General features: G+C 45.9%; 1 protein-coding gene across 1 annotated transcript in view; it reads left to right on the top strand.

Moving 5' to 3' along the window:
* The window catches only part of tmem108 (transmembrane protein 108), a 42216-nt gene that overhangs the window by 5615 nt on the left and 13018 nt on the right, over positions 1-23583 (top strand). The window contains exon 2 of the mRNA XM_062521029.1: positions 20651-20734. The gene's annotated coding sequence lies outside the window, so the exon portion shown is untranslated. The remainder of the gene's footprint in view (positions 1-20650; positions 20735-23583) is intronic.

Genomic DNA, 23583 nt, shown 5'->3' with positions numbered 1-23583 from the left:
ACACAAGAAGCTATTTAGACAGTTTGGTATTGGATGGTCTCTGCTTTGCCATGATCTTGGGTGAATATATGTGTTAGGTTTGCTGTGTCTTGGCATTTTTCTGCCTGTATCAAACTAGTGTAGTAACAGAACAGAACATATATTTGTTATCATGAAGATCCAGATATCGTCCAGTAGAAACATTCAGCACACAAAAAGACAGCAAAGATTGAGCCCGACAAAAGCTGCCACTCATTCTTTTATCTGTTTGACAACCAGGCCGTAGAGTTCTAAATCTGAATCAAGAGGAAAATCTTCATTCACTTCCTTCCTTCCACACAGAGGAGCCTTGGTTCACACAGACTGCCCTCAGGCTAAACAAAAGGAAGAAGATGTACAAGTTCGGAGGCAGAATCCCTCAAAAAGTAAAAGAATAGTCTAATACCAAGCCTGCAGGGGAGGCCAGACACATTCTCTGTGGAATGTTAATTCAAACGGATTTGGGATACTAAGAGACCTAAAGGAATTAGGCTACGACTCAGATGCAGTAGTTGATGGATTTCAACAAGGCATGATGGTCTGTCTGAAGCTTCCACCAGTAGCGTGCAACAGCTATAACTTCACTATCCCAATAGTGATGACTACAATGATGTATTGCACATTGGAAATATGTTTGGCATTTTCTGATGAAAAAGAATGTCACTTGTATTGAAAAATGAAAACATCTCTGATGAGAACTGAAGTAGAGGTTTGTCTCGATAGTCCTCTCATACCATGATGGATGTTTTCTTGGTATCCTCTTCTTGGTTAGTAACGATTCCTACGACTGGTCTACTTTCCCCCTCTCCTTATACAGGTCAATCCCTAATAGCACAATAGCATATTACACGTAACAGCCCATTTTATATTCCATTCAAACTGGTTCGTAAATGTACTTGTTTACGTCTTGATGCCACACACGAGTCTTCTCCATATAAAGGCACTGTTGTCCACACATTTAATAGGTTATTCCAGTCTCTTGAAAAATAGGCCTGGACACATCCTTACACAACAACAGTTCCAGTGGTCTTGTATCTCTCCCACTGTCTTGTATGTACTGTACGTCCCCTTGACGGCCAGCAAACTGACTGTTTTCCCTCAGGACATCGTTGCACTCTTCTCAGGTGTTACGTTTCTCTCTTTCTCTTTCTCTCTCTCTCACACACACACATACCGAGTCTCTCTCTCTCGCTCTCTCTCTCTCTCTCTCATACCTGTCTCAGTCACTTTCTTCCTTTCCCTCCCCTTTCTTTCTGCGCTGTACTCTCGACTCATTTCATGGGTGTGCGATTATCTGATTGATTTGCCTGCCCGCGACGAGCTGCCATTACCCAAGTGCCCCCGACGGCCAGCCAGACCGACTGTCACTGCAGAGTTGACTCCAGGTGAGACGAGGGAGCCTGACAGAAAGATGAAAGCCTCTAAAAAAAAGAAAAACGCTTCTGGCATCCGATGCCTCAGAGTATGTCATGCATCTTGTGCATCTCCTTGTGTTTCCTTTAAAAAAAGAAGAAAAAAATACGTCAGGTGGGATGGGAAGGCTTGGCGAGACAGCTCGCACCTTAATCACAGAATTAGCCTCCTTTTAGCACACGGCCTGTCTCATCTCCCGGCGGTGCGGGCGCATTCAGCTTCTACATGCTAATATCAGAGGTGTTAAGTGTTGCAGTTTTGTCATGCATATATGCCAATTAGAGGAGAGGAGCGGAGCGCCTTCTGTGCTTTCCCTCCGCCACACTTGCTCTACTTTCACCTGATTCGCTCTTTCTTCTGTGTATCTCTTTCCTTACCGCACACTTACTTGCCTGGAGAGATCCCAGCCCCCTCGGGGGAGAGAGTAGAGCTGTCTGGTAATCTGAGACGACATTAATTTTGAATAAGATGGAGAGAGGCGTCGGGCTGGCAAATTAATTTCCATACACAGGGCTGCTGACAGTAATGAATAAAGCTCCCACATGGAACAAGAAAGTGTAGGAGAGAGAACACTCGGTGGAGCAGCGCTGTAACTCTGGGTTTGTACTATTGTGCGCTTGTGTGTTTTTTTTGTTTTGTTTGTGTGTGTATGTGTGTCTCTGTGTGTGTGTATCTGTGTGTATGGTGGGGGTGTTTCCACCAGCCACATCACCATGGATACGGTGACAGATTGCTTTTAGAGAAACCAGGAGTGGACAAAATCAAACATAGCTAAAGCATAGTGACAAAGCTGTTGGGAACAGACAACAATTCAGTTGTTATATTCTGAATCTGGGAATGAAAAGATGACAGATCAAACTCTGCACTGATTCACATAGCTGCCATGGCAAAACACAGTTTTCCCTCAGCATTAAATTCATTTGTAGAGTCCACGTTATGACACCTCAACATGTCACAAGCCTCAGCACCAAAGCATTGGAGTATTCCGTGCCTCAGCCTTTCATGGTGTCTCTGAAGTGACTGGTGATATAGATTTTGTATCATCCCTTATGAATTTCTATAATGTCTTTTGTCACAGTTAGACAGCCCATTCAGAGCCAGCCTGCTCATATGCATTGCTCAACACCAGAGGTGATCCCCACAGCCGCGCCATCTTTCATACCCAAGTGCTGTCACACCATACGGCTGAATGAAGACAGCTGAGTCTCTCTGCATGCATAATATCGACTGCTGCTGATATGGCGCTGTGGCTGCATCTCATTTCACATTATGATAAGATGAAATGAGGACGCTTGCCTTGAAAAATGGGTTTGACCCAGCCGGTTTGACCCAGCCTCTCAGAGAAAGGTGATGATCGAGCTGTTTAACGGCAGCGCGCATCCTTGAGGTAGTTTCGCCCCGCGTTGTTCAGATGAAGGCAGCCACAGGTGCTTTGAGCACAACAACTCCTTTAGATGCACAATGTTCGTCCTCGTCATCGGCGCCTTCGACAATGTCGCCCGGTGCAGGTCGAGTTATGAAGCTCGGTATTTGAGAGTCGAGAGAATGATTTCCTTACTCCTGCTGGTCTAGTAGCTCCTGGCCAAAACTGCCCAGGTGTCTGTGCTACATAATATATGGTATTTTGGACAACAGCCGGAGGTAAATGAAACCGCCCCATTCACTCGGCTAAGCTTTTCTCTCTGTACAAGCCAAACTGGAAAGAGATGACTAGGCATATTTGGGGCTTATTCACTGAGAGGCATGCAAATTGGCCAAAAGCAGTTGCAGGACAGGCTCTTTCCAAGCCAGTAAAATCTGCGCAGATGCTGTTGATTTATGAGCCATCTATTTCTGGGATGGACAGCAAAAAACGTTTTGTTTTAGTTCACACTGAATGACACAGTACGGTAAATGAAGTGTGGTAGGACACGTTTGAATGTTTATGAAACAGAGGTGTAAGGTACTGTATGTTGATTGTGTGTGTGTGTGTGTTTGTGTGTGTGTGTGTTTGTGTGCGTGCGTGTGTGTGTCTCTGTAGTGAGTCATTCCCTGTGTTCGGTCTCTCTCATAGCTCTGCTGTGTTATACCGTGCTGTAGTCATATCTTCAGGAAGCGGTCACCACAGCAACCCCCTGAAACAATGTTAGCATGGCTTGGCTCAACTCAACGCTCTCTTCCCCTCTCTCCTCCTCCTCCTCTCTCTTCTATCCCTTGGGAGCTGCCCATCTTTCTCTCCTCCGCTAATAATAGCCCCTGCTGATCATTCCTCTGACCCATTGTGGTGTTGAAAAGGATGAAATTGAGAAAGACAGATAGAGCGTTGAGAGAGGGAGAGAGGAGAGGAACTTGCTAATTCTGTTCCTGTCATTCTCCCATTCTTGACTATCCCCAGGGTGAGGTGTTTGGCATTTAACTGCCCCAGCCATAAACAGAGGGAAATGCCATTGATATTCATTCTGTCTCGCAGACTTTTTTATTGGATGTGTTTTACCTCCCTCTCCCTCATTTTGTCACAGACTCTAATCCACGCACTGCTCAGGTTCTAGACCCATAGATAACTACGCTATTATACACTTCCAGGGCCTTCTAAAGGAAGTTAAATCGTAGACAAAAATCTCACACCCGAAGCATCTCATCTACTTTCCACACTGTTTCTGTGAAAAATCACCCATACCTTGCCTTTGCGTATTTCGGCAGCAGTACCACTGAGACTTTTACAAGCGTGTGGGTATTGAAGTTAACACATGGTGAAATAGAACTGCAATCTGTTTCACTATGTCTTGCACTGTCAATTGGTCAAACGGTTTCACTGATCGTCTTGCACTGAATCTACGTCTTGTTAGCTTTTAATCGTGTCGGTGGGCTTGATCCCACTCGTACCGTGTGTGGACACACAACGCAGCCCAACCTCCCCAGTCATGACTCCAGCATGCTGTGTGGCTATCAAAGCCTGTCCTCGACGGTCATCCATATTCATAGAGCGCCCTGAGTGGCAGCGTGATTACTCATGATGCCGGAGGAGTCAAGGCAGCTATAGCGATGCACTCCACTCTTTCTCTCTCTCTCTCTCTCTCGCTCGCTCTCTCTCTCTCTCTCCTGCCCTAGCTGTTTACTCATTCATTTATTCACCGGTGACTGATGGTGCGACCTGGCCGGCACTACTCCGTCTTCGTGAAAATTAAACATCTGTTGGCGGTAGCCTGTTAAACGTCCCCACCCCCCCCCACCTGCCCGTATACTCCGCCCCTCGCACAGGACCTGCCCACATTGCAACACTCTTCCGTCCCAGGTGACCTGGGCTAGCGCGCGCCGTAATTAGCGCACTGAGCGCTAGCGTTGATTGCTTCATTATTTCTCCGATAAGCATCTGTTGGGGGCGTTTGATGGATGGCGTGGATTTGACTCTAATCCTGGGCAAAGCCCCTTAAGAACACAGGGCCTGTGTGAAGACAGGAACCACTTCATACGTCTGAGCCAGGCTTTGTTCTGCACACACAGCAGACCACTTTGATGTTAGGGGAGGGTCCATAGCTGGTCACTCTAGCTCATTTTCCAGCAGAAGGGCAGGTAAATGTTGACCACTCAGTTGACTCCCAAGACCACCCCTCACTAGCGAGATTAAAGACAACAAAAGCGATGTGTTTAACATCAAACGCTTACTTGAGGCATTGACCTAAAAATAGACTGGTGCTATACCACTCTATATACGATCGAGATCAATGCAATTTGTGCATGCTGCCAGCTCAGGGTTAAATGCTTAAAAAACATAAAGGCATAAATCCTATTATAGAAGAATGCAGTCTCAAGAGAGGAGCCCCTTGAAGATAGCAGAGGAAATGTGCTTCTGTGATTCTAGTTTGTCCCCTGACTCTGATAACAGCAGAAGATTGTGACATGTCTCTTTAAAATATCATGTTGCAGAAGTTCTTTCTACAAAAAAAAGAGTTGTTTCCCATTGTTACTCATTGACTGCAGTTTGCACAAGGACCTTTTTTTTTTGTTATACAGTATGTTGGCTGTGAGGCAATATAGATGTGAACGTCAGTATAAAGACCAAAAAAACAATGATTTCTGTTTTATATTACATCCATAGCTCTCACTGTGCAACACAGAGGGAAATGTCTGGTTTCGGTTCAGTAATGAAACCTTGTACGAGGCATGTGTTCAGTAGCTGTACCAGCCAGCATTGGGAGTGTTCTCAGTTTCATTCATCTCCCCAGCATCACCTGTCTGGATCAGCCGCAGCTGTGTGGTGGCTCTGTCTACCTCCTGTTCTACTTCCCCAGCACAACAGCACCATGTGTTACCATTACTATTCATATCTGCAGTAGCTACGTTGCAGTAGCATGTAGGCTAGTCCTTACAAAAATCGTTAGCTTAATGCTAATCTACCTCAATAACTTTCATTTCAAATTATCACTAACATAAACATCGTTATGACGATTCATCACCATGAGTCAATCAAAGAAATATGTGAATGATGTGTATTATGTGAATGAATGAAGTATATGAATCATCCTCATTAAGATATGCGGCTGCTGCTTCTGCTCAGGACTTTCTTTGTTTTGCTGCCAAAGTTCTAAGGACAGTGTCCATGTAAGAGGAGATATACATGATAAGAAGGCAGAACTTCTGTGCAATATATGTTCAGCCTGCTGTTACGAGACTCCTCAGGATCCTGAAGTATTTTAGGCTCTCTGCTGACAAATAGCTGCTGACTAAACCCTCACCAGACCCAACTCTGATGGCACTAATGAGGCCTAAACTGCTCTGAGGCACAATTTCCTCATCACGAAAAGAGGGGGGAAAGGCCTCAAATGGCTGCCGTTCTCAGCTGCGTTAAAAAACAAGTCTGGATTATTTTGAGGGGAAGTTGAAACAAGGATAGTGCTCTCCTGGACTTTCTCTCTCCTCACTTCTCTCTCTCTCTTCCGTGTGCTCTTTTCCCTGCTTGCCTTCGTAATGTCAGAATGAGACCACTTCAATGTGTCTGCCTCGCCAAAGGCTGACAGCCAACATACCTCAGATTCAAATTAGGAAACAAACCTCGGAAAAGGATGGGACAAATTGATGTTGTTGTTGCTGTAGGATGTTTTTGTGACTGTCAGAAATGTACACATGTGGTGCGTCTTTGTTTACCCGAGAGAGACGCAGAGACGCGCACTGTCTAGACATGTCGTCCCACTCTTATTTTTATTTTTTGAGTTGCAAAGAAAGTGGTCTCAGGCACATGGTGAGCCTCGTTCAAACGCAACCGCCCTGAGGGCCAAACGACTCAATTCCTAGCAGATGATGGCCCAGGTCTATATACGCTCCTGCCTGTGCTGAATGAGCCTATTTATGAAGAGTCACGTCCCCACCCAGTCAGGTACAGCTGATGATGCTTCAAAGCATCATGGCAGTGGGCAGGAAGTGAATGATAACTGCTGGGCGGGAATGCTCGTGGTCCTGACTGAGTATGCTCAATATCAGTGATGGTGGCTGGCTGAAACAAAGATGCCACTGACTAGTTCCATGGCACACACTTCAGTGAAGCCCCTATTGTGCCTTTTCCATGCCTAATAACAGGCACTCAGTTCTGAGCAATGCATTTCACCTTCTAAATTATCTCAGTTTCTTTTTTCTCTTTCTTTCTTTTATCTTTTGTTAGTCCGTCGATAAACATTTTTAAACCCCACATCTACTCTGAAAAGCTCTCTCTTTCTCTCTCTCTCTCTCTCTCTCTATTCTCCACATTCTCCACCTACAGTATACCATCTGTATTCCTCTGCTCTTGCACTCAGTGCTGAAGGAAGCCATGCACAATGCACGCGTACCCTTCCTCACATCCTTCCTCATACGCTACCGTTCCTGCCATTGTCCATGTGACAGGATTCCACGTCAGGGAGTAAAATTAGCCACAAGCATGTGTGTGAATTACGCACTTTCCTGCACTTACAACACCAGTGGACGATGATTGTGAGCGGCTGTGAGCTACAGTAGTGTGATAAATCGACTACGCAGATCAACACTGTAAAGTTAGCTCTTGGCTCTTTGCAGTCTTTTGTTCATCTGACAGTGTTTGTGTGAGCGTGTATGTGTATGTGTGTGTGTATGTTCTTTTCTTATGTTGTCGTCGCATAGTTTGACATCAACGTAGCTATCCCACTACGGAATTCCTGGGCTTTCAAGAGAGGCTTGTTCCTGTCCAGAACATAGCGTTCAACCTAGTCATAAACAGAGAACAAAGCATAGCTACATCACCCTGGAGATCAACATGACTTCACTGTCTATTTACAGGTGTGCTACGGTATGAAATGGACTGTTTAATGTAAAAAAAAAAAGCTAATGTGTAAAAATCTTATCGTATACAGTATAACACAAATATAATGCAATTTTCAAAATAATGTCATTTTCATAAACACTATGAGACAAGTAAAAGAAGCCATTTTTACATTTCATTGAAAACCTTGTGCTTAACTTTGACAATTCAAAGCACTCTTACTTCAGGACAGTGAATGCATTACTTTCTAGCCATGAAGGAAGCTGAGATGGGAAATGCCAAAGCTTCAGTGAACTACTATTTCTAAGGAGTGCTCACCAAGGGTTTGTTTTTCGGATTACTTCCTTAAGAATGAAGCTGCAAAGAGATACAGTATCACAGCAATAAATGAAAATGAAAGATTCCTCATTCGGCAGATGAACATTTAACAGACCAGCCCTTTCAAAAGCCATTTATTCATTTGTATTCTTTTGCATCCTTGTGGTCTTGGTGCATCCCAGACGGACGATTCAGTCAAGTCCTGCGGTAGCAGACGAGATTGTGGTCACCTAATGAGAGAATGAACCATCCTCCAGTGAGTTGTTGATTCCTGTTTGTGGTTGTCAGACTGGCGGCAGGAACTAAAAGCTCAGGGGTGGATTCAGGACACACCCCTCAGAGCCATCTTGCCACAGCTATGCACCGTCGCTTGTTGTATTACAGCTTATTTTCTTGGTGTTTAAAAGTGACTGGGAAAGTAACAGACAAACAGGATTTCATAACCTCGTAAAAAATTACAGCGGACTACAGAGTGTGTTTCAGTGGCTGTTTTGCTCTAATGTTGTTTCATAAACAAGTTGGTCTCATATGGTCGGGGTGCTGTTAAAAGTGTGTCCAAGAACAGACACGATTGTCTCAAAGACGAGAAGGGACAATAAACCACACACAAGTTTCAGTTCGCAATATCCTCCAAGCCAGAAGCAGTCCTGGGACCACGGATGATTTGCTACATTTATTAACATCGCTGACAAAGGCCTGTGGGCTTTGAAAATTACACTTTTTTCCCTCTTTTTTTTAAAAAACACATGTGATCCATAAACATGTGATATTAATCATTCATAAAGCTAGCGAATCTGTGCAAATCTTCCCTGTGGGTTTACAATCCCACAACAGCCCTGCACAATGATTACTCAGAGTTTGTTCTCCCTACCGCTGGATTATCAACTCGGTAAGGTTCATTACTCCTTCAGAGCAGGGCCACTGGATCAGGGAGGCTCGGTGGGAGACTTCAATGACTCTTTAAGGCCGTTATTTGTTACGGTAATTGCCCTGATACTATGTTATGTCTGGTTGTTCTGTGGCCTAGCAGTTGGATATACAGTACATTGAAGTGGGAGGTGCATGTTTCCTTTCAGTGAACAGATAGATGTTGAACGCCTCTAATGTTTAAAAACTCTACAAGTGCCTTACTTCTGAAGTCTGTATATGATCATGCCAGTACAAGTGATGCTGAATTGTGATTATGCAGTTTTTATGGGGCCGAGCAGATAACATGTCTTTTTCGATGATAATTAAATTTCATCCAGATCATGTTCGGCCAACACCAAGACAAGAATTATAAGCCATTACATTTTATAGCTGAATAGTGACATGAAAAATTGTGTTTTTAGTGTTTACAACCTTATCAAGGTCTTGAGCAACTCTGTGACAGTGTGTCAGGAGAGAGTAGATTGTTTGTGTGTACGTGCGTGAGTGCGTGCGTGCGTGCGTGCGTCTGTGCGTGTGTTAGTGTGTGTTTGTGTCTGTGTGCGTGCGTTTGTGTGTGTGTGTGTGTGTGTGTGTGTGTGTGTGACGCCTGCTGGGAAATGGCGGGATGGATGGCTGCTGACAGCTCCCACACCGGTCGAGCTCCACTGCTGTGTCATGCTCTGCCATGGCCATGCCCTGCTGTTTGTCTCCATTTACCCAGCATCCTCTGGGCCCATCCATCTCCATGCTACATCAGCCGCTAAAAATACTTCCTGGTTCTTCTCAGCTAACCAGCCAGCAGAAAGGTTAGTCAGAATGTGGAGGTGTTATCGAAAGGGACATTCTTGTTTACCTAACCCCGTGCGGTGTGTGAAAACCGCAAGGGGTTATGGGAGGATGGTCAGCACACAGTCTTGACCATGTTCAGAGGAGGTCATTGCCTAAGGAACGGCTCACTTTAGCAATTTTTTTCCCCCTGTTCGATGGTGTGAGTATACTTTGAGGACAAGACTGTAAATAGGCTCAGTGTATTCCCAGGACACACTGGTACTTTTCATGTAAGATATTGAAAGGGAGAAAATTGAAAAAGACTGATTTGAAGGTGAAATTGGTGAAATGATTCCACATTTTGCTCTTCATTCATACATTTCATTCATGCGTTAAACCGTGCTGCCGAAAAAAGCCAAATGATAACTAAAAAGCATTTCCCAGCACCTGATATGATGCCAGAAAATGTCTTTGGTGTCAAGGTGTAAATTGGAGTCTTCTGTCATAATGTCGTCAGTTGAACCGATTTTTTTGAATATAATGTGAGTGAATGCTGATTAATTGCGACCTCATGGCTTTCCTAAGCACAAGGGACCACTGAGTAGGCTTCTGGCATTGAGCTTCTTGTTTGTTGCTGAATGTCTGGTAGGACACAGGAAAAATAAAATTATTTTCTAATCTTTCTAATCTGAAGGATCAATGCACTTGTGTGAACGCCCCTTTGATTAAGTGTAGCCGAGCTAACTGATGTGCTTGCTGATGATGATGAAAGCCCATGTCCCACACTGCCTCGCCCTGTTTGTGATAGGAGGATTCCATCATGACATTCAGGAAGCTACTTCACTCGACAAAATCTGTAGAAGAGGTGGCATTAGCATAATTTCATATGTAAAACTGAGCTTTCTATGAAACTCCAGGTCTTTGAGCTGCAAGTTGGAAGGAGCTCTCTGCTTACTTTATAGTGAATATTAAATACTTGGAATGGGGAAAAAGAGAGGACATCATTTACTGAAAAAGGCAAAAAAAATGAAGATGAGGGGAGCAATCTCCACGTTATAGCTAGGATGAAAGTGGATGTGAAGAGCTGGTTTTTTTGAGTCATTAGTGGGGTTGGCGAGCAGGGGGTTAGCTGGAGGAGAGAGACGAGGGGTTGCGTTGCCTATACGGCGGTGAGAGTCTTGGCTTTTCCGACTCAAAGCAGCGTTTTAGCAGCTCTTTAGATCCTCTGCCAGCCCCCGAGGTCTCCACCCTCTCCACCCACAGGGCTTGAGGCCTTCCGAGCTTTGAAAAACAGCTGATAAACAACACGGCCGCGCCGACATCACTGGAGGCGTACTCTGCTCCACCCCGCAACACTGAGGAGTCAGAACTGCAACCTGAAATCACCCCATCACCAGAGAGATGCAGTTAAACCCTTATCCTGCTAGCATATTCTCCGAACACATTTCTATAAAATGACTTCAAAGGGAAGCTATAATGCTCCATCTCCTAAGTTAATGTGAACACTGAGCGTGACTGTAGCTCTCTTGGGCTTGGGGAAATCTTGACTATAGAGCCTGGCTTCAATTGTCCACATACTGTAGATTTAGTGTTAGTCCCTGCGGGCTCATTCGACACGCTAAGCATCTCTGCGGAGACTGATAATGCTGACCGACTTGTGTCCAGTGCATCTAGCGCTCTGATCAAGCACCTCACGGAGCAAAGTGTATCGTGGCCCAGGACGCGAATGCCATTGAACCTCTATCGGGTTAAAGGCTAAGTGGCTAAACGGATCTCATCACTAGCATCAGGATCTCCCTCTAACATCATGTTCAATAATCAATATGTCACTGCAAGGGTATGCAGCCCTGTCACACCAGGTAATGGCTAGTTTCTATAGGAGACGTGAAGGTTCGTGATGGTATCTGTGTGGAGGTGGTGGTGTACGCACACAGACTAGACCAAATGTTCAATCAATAGTCATAGTCCACACTCTCTGAACGGCTTTAAATCAATATAACAATCCTGGGGGACTTTACTCAGGTTACTTAAAATAGCAATGCATTAACAACAGCAACAACAACAATGGCGGTATGGCCACAGTGTTGGAACATCACCAACTCAGTAGGGGCCTGCTGGGCGTTGCACAAACAAACATTGATTTATTGAACCATAAACGGTAACCAGCAGCACCGTACAAATGACAGCAATACTGAATGTGCCTGAAACAGGTGGGGTATTTTGGACAAACCTCGTCCGCCTTTCCTCTTTCATCTTGCCTTTTATCCACCAATTTCATCATCCCTCTGTCTCTGGCTGCTGCTGCAGCTGTCAGCCGAGGCGCTCACCTCTGATTCCGGCGTGATTAATACACACTACCCCCGCTGCTCCGACACTTGTAGCGGCGGCGCTGCGTCGCAGCGAAACCCATGTTGTTGACTGTGCACCGTACGGGGAGAATGTCAAGTCTCTTCCCCTTGTTCTCCCGAATCCATCCTCCATCCTGTTTTCTGTTTCATTGACGTTATTTATTTTTCAGTGTGTGCCTCAGCACCGTCTTCTTGACTTGAGTGTGGGCTATACGCGTCTCCATGAAAGCATTTCCTCCTCCGTGTGGAAGTGTTTCCCCTGGAAACATCAGGGCCTGTGATAATGACAGGAGTGGGATGAAGAGATTTACCGGCGGAGGCGTGCTGTCAGCGAGCAGCAGCAGCAGCGGCGGCGGTGGTAGCAGCGGTGCCGGGTCGTGCCGTTGTGTGTAGCCTCGGGGGCGCGAGCCACAGCCTCCCCGGAGGGACGGCCTTTGATGCGGTAACCGTGACCTTTTCCAGCATCGCCGGGGCGTCCCTCGAGGGGCCGTGCTCCCACGGCAGGGCTCCCTCGGGCAGCGCCGGGGTAGTAAATCTGTCTGAGATGCAGACTTTCTCTTTTTTTTTGAAACACTGTTGTGTCGCCGAAAACATTTCAGGCTTTCGAAAACCATCTGGGTAGTTTCAGGGGGATTGCTTGGCATTTTGTGAGCAGAGCATGACTGTGACAGGCTTAGCAAACAGGCATCGGTGCACTTGTCTCTACATTTACAAGGAGTCTCTGCATTTGCAATAGAAAGTCTTGATTATGTAATCACGTGTATGAGATTGTACCGCTGAAAGGCTATATACCTGGACCCTTAGTGGGCTTACTTCACCGAGCGAAACACAAAGATCACAGTGGACTGCATTTACATTTTGACTCTCACTATCAAAAATGGATTCAGTGTATAGGCACAGCAAGCTAATAGCCCTATTCAAATGTAAAACCTTTCCTTTAAGAATTGCATTTCATCCCAAAACTGTTTTCTTCATGGCAAAAAAAGCTGTTGATGTTATGAGCTACGGTTATGAGACGCAACATGCCATTGTAGCTGGGAAGAGACTATTTAGTCAGGTCAAAGACTGGAAATGAGGATGCCTGTGAGGGTAATGGCAGTATTGTGGCTTGCATTACTTTGCCACTCACTGCATCTCTCACTAACTCTAAAAGCTCCTTCAACCTTGCAGACCTGAGTCAGTGTCGCGGTTTAATGCTGTGAATCGTGTTAATAGTTTGTGTGTGGGTGGACGCGAGTCGGTATTTGTGTGACAGTGTTTGTACCTAACATAAGCTCACATCAGCTTCCGAGATGCTCTCTTTCTCTGTCCCTTTTCCTCTCTTCCTCTCTCTCTCTCTGACTCTCTCTCTCTCTCTCTCCCTCTCCCTGTCAGATAGCGTAGTGTCCTCAGCGTAGGCGCCCACTCCTGCTGTCAGTGGAGTGGCAGTGTGTCTGACAGTTTGTCAGTTTGTTTGCCGGCTCGCATCAGCATGTCACCTCCACTTGTGCCCAGTCAACACTCCGAAAGCTCTGTCCGCGTGCGGGGGATCCATCCACTTGATGCCCCGACGTCCCACCGTCATTTACCCAACGCCCGTGTCTGCCAGGCTGTGCCAGGTTTGGTTTTTATCAGATGACACTGAAGTGACTCAAGTCTTAACTCAATAAAATTGAATTTGCTGGCGGATCCCAGGTTGAGGTAAATCCACATGTAGTCTATCATGAGTGGACTACTTATGTTGTCAGCAGGGCCATGTGTACATAAACGGTTTTGTTTCGGGGATAATCCTTGTGATATGCCAAGAAGCTTGGTCAGTGAATTGACAACAGTGGACAAACAGGGAGCAGATGTGTGCTGTGTGTGTCTGTTTGTCTGTCTGTCTGCTTGTGTGTGCGTGTGCTTGTGCTTGTGCGTGTGTGTGTCTGTCTGTGTGTGTGTGTGTGTGTGTGTGTTTGTGTGTCTGTCTGTGTGTGTGTGTGTGTGTGTGTGTGAATCAATTGTGCTCCCCCCAGGCCTTATTTGCAGGTGGGCAGCGCTGAGTTGGAGTGTGTGCGTGTGTGTGTGGGCTTATTGTGGTGAGGTGAGTAAGAGGCCCATTCAGGAGCAGTGTGTGTGTGTGTGTGTGTGTGTGTGTGCTGCTGTGTGTGTGTGTGTGTGTGTGTGTGCTGCTGTGCAGCGCTGCTGTGTGTGCTCTCCGCCGCTCTTTTGTGTGGAGTGGAGTGAGTAAGCTGGCCCGAGTCGTCCCTGTGGTCCTCCCACACAATCACGGCCGAGGTCAGAGGTCGGCCTCCAACTCCCATCGCTTCTTCTGTGACGTCGCCACGGCCCCCATCACCGTCATGAGCACCTCCGCCTACGCTGACCCCCCCCCCCCCCCCCCCCCCCCCCCCCCACACACACACACACACACACACACACAGACACACTCTCCCTGCTGTGCGCTATGTGTCATCAGCCTACACTTCCATTTTTATTTTCCGGAGCCAGTGCCATAAGACTTGACACGTCGCTGTGTTTCTGCACTAATTGGGATTTAGCGCCTCGCGTGATTTATCCCCGAGCTGTGTGCGCTCGTGCTGACACGTTGAGCTAAAGTCGCTGTGCCGTGGCGACGTTGGGGGCATCAGTGTTTAAAAATACGCCCCCCTAGTGCCTATCGGAGTCCCTGATGCCACGCAAGGACGATAGGGGTAAAGGAGGAATGATGATGCTCTAGTACCACCATCACTAGCCCCCACCCCACCGACCCACCCGCCTAAAACTCATCTGCTGGGGGGTGAGAGGCATGCTGAGAAGCCTAATGTATTTTTAATGGGCCGTGTGTCAGTGTGCCGTTGTGAGGGCCATGGGGCTGTGGCGCTGATTGATGACCTGGCAGTGTGCGACGCGGTGAGTGACGCAGCAGCACCAGCAGCAGCAGTTGTAATTGGCTCCACTAGTGCGGCAGACAGTGCTGTGACTCAGCATTAGGCCAGCACGCTCACAGAGGCCTAAGAAATGCATGTGTGTGTGTGTGTGTGTGTGTGTGTGTGTGTATGTATGTATATACTGTATGTGTACTAGGGGCCAGAGTGGTAGACAAAACAGTGTGGCGACACTCCCATAAGAAGTTGTGAAAAATAAATGTCAGCGCTTTCCCGTGCCAGTTTCCGGGTTATGGGAGTTCTGGAACTTCAAACAGCCAATCTCTTGGTCAGTAGTCAATGAGTTAATTGAGTACACTCTCCAGCATCCAGAAATACATCCCATTCTCCTGCGATTCAGCCATTCAGCACAGGTTTTTTGGAAGTTTTGATCGTGTGGCTGTAACATCAAATAGTGTCGCAACTCTCTCTTTCTGTGGCTCTGCTAGGGCCCTCTTGATGGGGCAGAATGCTTATGCTTATGCTTATGCTAACAAGCTAATGTTCATACAGTCGGGAATGAAGAACAGCAATTATAATCAGTTGGGGACTGTCAATCTGAGTAGTTTTGAGTAAAACAATACAATAACATATAATAATAGCCATGGGGGCATGTTCGCTACTTCGGTGTGTCTGCAGCGACCCTCTCCACAGTATCACACAAGTGTAATGATATCTTGAGCCTTGTCAGTGACTTAGAGGAGCAATTTACTTGCATTGACTAAGCAAGCTTACCCTCAGCCCAGGCTGTAACTACATGCTATTTCATTGTAATACCATATTGCAGTCTTACTGAAAACACTCCGGTTATCGCCGTTTTGGTCTACAACAAATATTTACACTAGTTATCATCCAAAAATCTGATTCCCCGTGGCACAGTCCACCTCACCGAGATCACAGCATTCATTCATTGTTTACCCACCTCTTATTTTACCACTTCATCGCTGATGATAAGATGCAACAAGCAGGGAGACCAGAGTTGTCCTTTATGGGTCAATCGCTTTCAAGGGTTGACATATTAGCCTACGAGACAATTGCGTTTGGCTATAGTAATAGCGCCTGTTGTGTCATTGTCTTGGTTATGTCATTCAAAACAGTTCTTTTCTATTTGACAGTGGACTCCTTTAACACATTTAAACTGTTTATCAAAGGGCTAATGAAGACTCTATGAATCAGCCGTATAATTAGGTATTATGTAAGCCTATTAGCACTCTTCAAATCCTAAACTCATACTGCCCAACTTGCTGATTACATAACTGTTGCCTTTTGTCTTGTTAATTCAAAACAAGGCTTAACAATATCCAACTTAACATTGTGTACATAGTGTATGAGAATGAGTGTACTGCACGTGCTTTCAGCTCCTCTCCTGTCATGATACAGTGGCCCCCGTGTAGGCCCGTGGTACCTTTACATCCCGCCACTTCAGTGTTTGTCAGAGGTTAGGAGGTGGTTATCAGGGAGGACGAGGCTTTTCGAAACGTCTATCGGATCTGGATCACAGCCAACTTCTGGCCCCCCTGAAGTTCCCCACGTCGAGGAGCGCAGGAAACACATGCGCGGGGTCGTGACCTCCAGTGGCTATTATCAGCGCCGGTATGCAGATACCCATCAGAGAGGGCAAATCGCTGGAAAAACACGATGCTGGAGCGGCACAGCGCAGTGCAGTGCAGTGCGCCATGATTGACTCGCAGGCTACTTAAGCCCCTCTGGCTGGGGAGAGAGAGAGCAGAGCTGAGCTGATCAACATCTTTAAGCCCGTTAGACATCAGGCTCTCGTGGGACGGACGCAATTAAAGCCCCCCCCACACCCCCCTTCAAAGTCTCGCCTCATCCTCTGATGCGATCGAAAGATGCCATGGCAACCATATTTGGGGGTCTTTATCTTTTTTCACTCTTGCCACTCGTTTTGCTGTAGTGTTTTGCTGATGACTGAGAAGAGCTTAGGGCCACTCCAGGAAAATGCTTTTTAGAAGCTGCTGTATGGATTATGTCTTCGTCGTCATCTGTTACAGTAGGATTTTTAGGAACAGTTTTTGATCCACTGATTCTCGATAAGACATTGTTCTCTCTCAAGTCTCGACTAAAGTGCATTATCCAGAAACAAGCCTCAATTCAATCGGCGTAAAAAACAAAAAAATAAATAAACACATTTTCCTTTTTTCTCCTCGTGAGCAGCGGCTTGAGTCGTGCTGTTATCAGTGTTGGCTTCAGCAGTGACGGATATGTGGGCACAGTCTGTAGGTCCCATATTGGAGAAGTCGAGATTAAGCTGTGACAGTGGCTGTGTTCTATCGGATTAATCAGCCTCGTAAATGAGTTTGTGGGTAAATTAAATCAATCAGTCAGTCACTTCAAACTATGTCAGACAACATGAGCGTGAGAGAGAGAGAGAGAGAGAGAGAGAGAGAGAGAGAGAGAGAGGAGTGTAAGAGAGGTAGATCCAGTGCTGTAATTCTGTGCGGTATCATTATAAAGGGTTGATTTATGGAGAGACAAAGGCCAGTGATGTCTTCACACCTGGTTCTTTTCTGCATGCTACATTAAGCAGTGGATAGATACTTGTTCTTCTAGACTCAGCTTTAGAAAAGAATGGGTAGAATTTCTCCAGTCATAAGCTACGCCTCTTGTGATTGAGTCATAGGTAGATTTTCCATGGCAGCTACTTTGGGACCAATTTTTGGATTTCTGAGATATATAGTTCTGAATCATTTTTGATATTTTAATATTTATTGATATTTTCAGTATTCAGTCATATGTTTCAGTATTTGTGCTATTAGCATGTAGAAAAACGCTCCTGGTACCGTATTCCAAACCATAATCATATGAATCTTTCGCTCATGTCTACATCCAGTGTTGAAGTGAGGTCATCCCACCCCATTATCATCCTCCTGCTAAGGCGCCGTGCAGGTTAAAAGTGGTGGTCTGACTCCGAGCGGACGTCACCTTGTGGGCACTCTGAGCCCTTGTACCCCATTCCTATTGGTCAAAGTGGAGCATGGATGGAGGGATAGTGATTGCTAATGCAGATCAGAACAGGGAGATTCATCCAATATTGCTTGAGTATATATATGGTCTTCCCATAAGGTGTGCCTGTGTGAATCAATCTCACATGCTCTCAGAGTCTCTTTATTTCTTTCTCTCTCTCTCTCTCTCTCTCTCTCTCTCCCCCTCTTTCTGTGTATGTCTGTGTCTGTGTGTTTTGCGGCAGTTCTGATTGCTGCGGTGTTCCACTGGTACTTGAGACTTAAGTCTCTTATTTTTTGTATGGATCAAGGGAAGTTTCAGGACGCCTTCCAGCACTAAGCCCGATTCCGGAGTGCTGACAGTGAAATAGAGGGAAGTATAAAATTAAAAGCATTGTTATTCTTGCGGCCTGTGTCCAAAGGGAGATCGATTGACAGCTTTATGTCGTAACGCCGTCTCAGCTGACCTTGGACAAGCTTTAAGCTCAGCTGCCCATTCCACACACACACACACACGCACACACGCACACACACACACACACACACACACACACACACACAGCTTCTCCTCTGAAAGACTATTTAGAATGTCTGTCTGCAGTCATTGTTGAAGAAGTCAGCCATTGATAGCTGTTGACAAGGGGACAAATCAAAAACCTCCTCTATTTTTGTTTCAAGGAAAGTACGCGACCTGTTTATCTGGAAGAGTGAAGTCAGTTCACGCTTAGATATTTGAATATGATATACTATTAGGGTTGCCACGGCGACCGCAGTGGTCTCAGCGTGTGTCAGTTGCCATGCAGTGGTTTGTTATTCCTGAGCAAGGGGACTTGGAACGCTACCACACACACACACACACACACACACACACACACACACACAAGTTGGCATTATAGTGAATCAGCCCCTCTGCATAATGCTCAATATTTGTGCTAACAGAGATTGCAAGGTTGTCCTGGAAATGCACGCTGTCAGTGTTTTGCCAAGATCACTCTCTCTCTCCCTCCCTGTCTTTCCCTCTCCGTTCCTGTCTATATCTTCCTCTTTCTCTCTCTCTCTCTCTCCGTTCATCGATTCCCCCTCTCTCGCTGATGTCTTGCATAAGTAGGCAAAGGGAGTTGTGAAATTGGCCGGGACTCCGAGTCGGGAGCGTTGTCCTCCTGTGACTGATGGCTTCTTGTCTTGTGTGATGGGCATTTACTCATGCTGTCGCCCCACATCCATCCTCTGACACCAGGCCAATTCCAAAGCCACCACCGCCCCCCCCCTCCCCCCCTCCTCAAGAGCTTGACTTCACACACCCTGCACATGTAATGATACTGACTGTGAAGCACATCAGCTGATTGCGCGGCCTCCAATTATGGTTCAGACTGCTGCCTACACTGAGGTGATTACTCACTTGGAAGATAGGGTGGGAAATGTCTCAAGATCATTACACGCAAAGCAAAGCCTCTGAGACACAAGGCAAGTCTCTGAGACCATCCTCGCGCACTTAAAACGAAATGATTTGGTGAAACAAGTCAAGTAGACTTACCGTTTCAGAGTGACCACCTAACTCTTGCTCTTAGAGCAATTATATTGTAAATATGGATAGTACATGTTAAAAGTTGCAATTGGTGAATAAACTCTTTTGCGAAATAGATCAACTCTATTTCTGAAATTTCGATAGTTAATGAAGTGCGTTTATACTTGCGTTCAGCCTCCGCTACATCCCTGCTTATCATTGTATTATTTCAAGATCGCTGAACATTTGATTCCTTTCCTGATGTTGTCATCAGTTAACTTAATTCTACTGCACTTATGATTGAAATATGCTTGATTGAAATATTCACAAATTGCGGAGAAAGACACTGGTTACTCGATGAACTGCTGGTTTGCAAATGTACATACATCTGGCCCTCAGAGCAGAACTGTTGCCTAAAACCTGACAATAATACCATGTAATGCATGTTAGTCACCACTGAATTGCATTTATTTTCTATAAACGATTGTACAGTATTTGGATATTTGGCAGCATTGGTTATTTTCTGCATTTTGGCATGATTCATGTTCTCAGAGGAAGCGCTCCTCACGAGTCACGACATCAGTTTGCTTGTCTTCAGTAATGCCCAAATGGGTTATTATCATTTCAGAGAAATGCACATTGACTACAGTCTAGACATCGGCACTCTAGAGGCCACAAATCCAATTTACCAAACCATATGTATGATTCTCAGGTGTGTGTGTGTGTGTGTGTGTGTGTGTGTTTGTGTGTGCGTGTGTGTGTAATGGAGTTCTTGAAGGGCAGGACGATTAAGTGGCTATCATGTCACTTAAGGAGCCACATGTTCAGCCACTGCAGAAATTAAACGAAAAGGTTATGTGTGTGTGTGTGTGTGTGTGTGTGTGTGTGTGTGCATACATTATCACATGTATTATGAATACATTTCTGGCTCACAGGTCAAACATAATCCTAAGTAAACGCTGTATGAAACCCACAGTAATTTGTTGCAACCACCAAAGCCATGTTTGCTACATGTTATTTTGACCTTTTTTTCAATCTCTATGGTCATAGTCCATAGGCATAACCAAAGGAAAATTTTTTTGTATGCACAATTTGCCTGAGCTGCTCCTATTTTGCCCGAGTCCACCTCCAAGCCAAGACGTAAAGGTTCACAGTCCGCTACGCTGTACCCAGCGCCGACTCCCTGTAGGAGTGAAGTGCATGGCCAGAGGCCTTGTGCATGAGCTCAAGCTGGGCTGGGCTGCCTGCTGACTGCTCTGTGTCTGTTTTGTGTTCCGCAGAGAACCATGAGTACTGTGGAGGAGGAGCCGGACCACATGATACCATGAAGAGACGCCTGCAGGTCCTGTGCTGGCAGCTGCTGAGTAAGTACTGGCTGATGCTGACTTACAGTAGAGGGGTTATAGAGGAGAGCTCAGAATGGGGCCATTATGAACTATTCCCACGTTAGTTCATCTCACCCACATGCATAGTTACAGATTGATTGAAAAGATTTAATTGATTAGAACCCGCACTCCCACTATATCCACTATATGTATATCTACTATTTATATGTACATTTCTATCCCATCTCATCACATCAGTCATATACAGTAAATGTTTTGACTGGAACCGTCTTGCCTCCTGTTATGCCTGCCGTAGTTTACTGTCCTACTGTAGTTTACCCCCGTCACACCTCCCCACTCCACTCCACCGTACCCTACTCCACCCCATGTGTTTTTAACCTCAATAGCAAAACAAAAAAGCTCGTACCCCCTGACAGAACAACAACGTGTTGTCCGGTGAAGCGTCTTTGTCGAGCTCAGCTCTAGAGCCATCCCTCCATCCCCACTTAGGTAGCAAGTGAGACATACTGAGTGTTCATCTGTCAGGTTTGTGGAGGCAGACGGAGACTGCCTGGAGCTGTGTGTGTGTGTGTGTGTGTGTGTGTGTGTGTGTGTGTGTGTGTGAGCCAGGTGAGGAACATCTCCATCTGATACAGCACCCACAGCACACAGCTTCTGAGAGGTAGAGGGAGAGAGAGAGAGAGAGAGAGAAAGAGGTGAAGAAAAAGAGAGAGAGAGAAAGAAGTGAAGAAAAAAAGAGAGAGAAGTGAAGAAAAGGAGAGGAATAGAGAGAGGTGAAGAAAAAGAGAGCGAAAGAAGTGAAGAAAAAGAGAGAGAAAGAGAGAGAAAGAGGTGAAGAAAAAGAGAGAGAAAGAGAGAGTGTCTGAACTGCTCTGGCAGAGGGCCAGTAGTGAATGTTAAAGGGAGCCACAGCATGAGGTTAAATTTGCTGGCGGTCCACGGAGGGTCCATCTCTCATTTGCAGCAGGCAGGCAGGCAGGAGTCAGGCGTTTGACAGGAGCTGTGGGGGGCTGTCAGGGGAACATTACGGCTGATGAGGGTAGACACACTTTTGAAAATGACTGCCAGTGTTTATCATTAGGGTTGGTAATACACCATTAGTGAAATGACACCCAGTGAAATATCACTTAAGCGGTTGCTGAGGTTGATATTTAGACGTGTTACAGTCAAATGGTTTTGCTTTTTTGAAGACAAATAGTGGTCAGACATGCTGATGGAAAGATAACCTAGAAAAGAGAGTGAAAACTTTTGTATCTGTTCGAATTCATCTTCAGGGGAAGAGTAATAATTCAGCTCTCCACCAAAAAATGCCCTTGGCTGCCTCTTGATAGAGTTGGCTGCCTGACTGATTTCAGTGCTGGGGATAACTTCATCCCATTTTTATATCCAAACTCTGTTTCACAGCTGGGGCCATGCCTCTTTCGGGTCTGTCTCAGGGCAGGTTCCTGATGATTCGTCTCTCCTCCAGTGACTTCCATGAACTCAGTCGCAGTACTGACCGACTGACAGATTGTCCTTGTGACTTGAACCATATATAGTGTCTTTCTCACCCTGAGTGAAGGCTATTCCTACCTCAACATATAGTTTGCTCAGTCCTTCTTAGGTCACCCAGCTGGATAATGGCACAGCAGAAGCACAGTGCAAATTGCAGTCACACTACAGATGACAGTTTAGAGAACTGCGCTAAGAGACTGCAGAAGTAAGCTGCAGTAATGGTCTCTCTTCGTTCTAACAGTACAGTCTGTCTCCCCTGCCACAACACTGCACAGTGTTGATGAGGGTGAAAGAGGAGGAGGGATGGATGCTGTGGCTGATTTGGAGTGAACATAGAGATGGCAGCAGACAGGAAGTTATGGAAGTGAGGTCAACTTGAATGCCTCTAAAAACAGGACGTTTTTTCTCCAGCTCTTTAGAGTTCCTTTGTTTTTGTTTTGAAGCTTTTTTTTTTTTTTTGGTTATTCCAGTAATTTCCCATTGTTCGATTATTCACCCTAAAGAGCTTCATTTTTCCCCATTTCCTTCTCTCTCTCCCCCCCTCTCTCTCTCTCTCTCTCTCTCTCTCTCTCTCTCTCTCTCTCTCTTCTCTCTCTGTCTGTTTGTTCTCACAGTTGTGTTGTTTCCTTTGCCTGTTTGTCTCTTCTGAGTCTACCTCTGCCACAGAAATATGTCTTTTGTCTCTATTTACTTGGCCTGTGTGCACAGTGCAGACTGCTTGTTTTCACACAGAAATTAATTTCTACTAAATAATGTTCATTGAAAGTGGTTGGATCAGAAATATTTTGCTCATTGTTCTTTGGAGGTCATTTCAAATGACTCATTTGTAGGCAGGCAATTGTTGTTGTTTTGCCTGCGTAGCAACATCGGAATGTTTAGAATATGTCATACAAACGTCATGGGGACAACCTCTCATTGGCTTTTTTTTTTTTTTTACATGTCATTGTTTGCATTTACTCTTGTGGCGAGGTGATCTCCCCAGAGTGGATGGAACTTCCTGTTTTAAACCCCTTCCTTCCTGTGGAGCCGGCCCATCGCATCTCTCCGCAACATCTCCCCGAGCGAGCACGTCTGTAAATCAGCCGCATGCTAAAAACAGCACTGCGGTAAACACACACGCAAGGTATTGCGCATCCGTCTTTCTCCGTCTGCGCTCGGCAGATAAACAGGCGTCTGAGTTCAAAGACGCTACAATCGGTGCGGCACAGCTCGGCTCTTGGAGCAGGAAGCCATTATCGTGGGGTAGTGACTGGCCCCCACTTTATCTCTGAGCTCGCATCTGTCCCGCCCTGCCACTCCCTGCGAACAGGAAGTTCCCAATCTATCCCAGAATCCCCTGGGAGCGCTGCTCCCTCCCCTGGGTGAGGGCCGCG

Source organism: Sardina pilchardus, chromosome 19, assembly GCF_963854185.1.
Source record: "Sardina pilchardus chromosome 19, fSarPil1.1, whole genome shotgun sequence".
Lineage (NCBI taxonomy): Eukaryota > Metazoa > Chordata > Actinopteri > Clupeiformes > Clupeidae > Sardina > Sardina pilchardus.
Note: the sequence above shows the minus strand (reverse complement) of the source record. Positions and strands in the feature narration are given on the sequence as shown.